A 1388-nucleotide genomic window follows, 5' to 3' on the forward strand; every position below is an offset into this window, starting at 1 on the left:
AACCCATTGAGTCCAGTAAGTGGGGATGGGTGAAGGACAATCTCTTAGGTCGTAAGTATTCCCTCGGGGTCCACATCCTGAGGAAACCTAAACAGCCATCAACTGCTGAGAGTGCCTCAGCTAAGAGGAGGATTTCCTGAGTCCCAGACTCGCCTGCTCCAGGACTTTGTTTGGCTGAAGCTTGTGCAGAGCTTCTATATGCAGTCCCAGCCAGTGTGAGTTCATGTGTGCAGTGGCCTTGCCATGGCTGGCAAATACTGATACATTGTAGATACTGACTCTGTTTGGCTCTTAAAATTTTTCTGTCCCCTTCTTCTTCATGATGATCCCTGAGCCTTGGGTGTAGGGTTGTGACACAGCTGGCCCCTTAGCACCGAGCATCCCACATTCTTATCTTCAGCACACGGACCTGTTATGGCTCTCTGTAGTAATTGCTCTGTCCTGTAAAAATAAGATTCTTTGATGGGGATTCAGAGACGTACTAATCCATGGGTATAAATGTAAGAACTTAGGGGTAACTTATTACTATGTTCATTTAGCAGAAAATAGCAGAAGGTTCTCTTTCTTAGGACCTAGCTAGCCACCAGGTTTTAGCCCAGTTAATAGTAGTACCAGGCACGAGTTCCATCTAATAGACTTTAAGTGCACTCAGGAAGAGACTGGTTACAATTATTTTAAAGTTTTAAGGTTGGTTGATAACTATCTGCCCTAATTTTTTTCAGATAGTCAATATAATTCTTTAACTATTTCTTTAAATTTCTGCTGAAAACCAAGTAGACTGGTTAGAATAGTTTTAAAGTTTACCTGTTCATTGGCCTTCCATTTATGAATCATGCAATTCTTTGAATTGCCTCTCAAAATCTGTGCTTACTGTATCTGTGCATATTGCTTTAATTTGTGGTTTATCAACCAAACCTTTTATCTGCTTCTGGGTTTTAGAATATCATCTCTCTTGTTTATTTAAAAAATCTTTAAATATTAACTTCTTTTATGTGTATTTAAATATTAACTTCTATTATGTGCATTTTGCTTCTTTGTATGTCTGTGCTCCACATGCATGTCTAGTCCAAGGAGACTAGAAGAGCACATTGTATCCCCAGGAGCTGAGGTTAATAGATGCTTGTTAGCTTCTATGTGGGTACTGGCAATTAAACCCAGCTCCCTCAGGAAAGTAAGAAGCACTGAGCTTTCTTTTCAGCTCAAATAGCATCTCTTCTGAACCATAGATAAGCAAAACCAGGAGAGGGTAGCTTCCCACCCCAGTCTCCGCGCAGCAGCAAAGGCAGCTTAGTTGACTCTGCCAAGCCCACCTGAGAAGCCGACACTTAAAGGAGCCAGTGTGGAATTACCCTACCTTCTTGCACAGCATGAGAGCTCTTTTTTTTTTT

At 41.4% G+C, this 1388-nt stretch overlaps 1 protein-coding gene across 6 annotated transcripts in view; it reads left to right on the forward strand.

Annotated features, from left to right (window-relative positions):
- The window catches only part of Lypd6b (LY6/PLAUR domain containing 6B), a 188966-nt gene that overhangs the window by 182555 nt on the left and 5023 nt on the right, over positions 1 to 1388 (forward strand). The gene's annotated exons all lie outside the window — the stretch shown is intronic.

The sequence above is a fragment of the Mastomys coucha genome, unplaced genomic scaffold, assembly GCF_008632895.1.
Source record: "Mastomys coucha isolate ucsf_1 unplaced genomic scaffold, UCSF_Mcou_1 pScaffold15, whole genome shotgun sequence".
Lineage (NCBI taxonomy): Eukaryota > Metazoa > Chordata > Mammalia > Rodentia > Muridae > Mastomys > Mastomys coucha.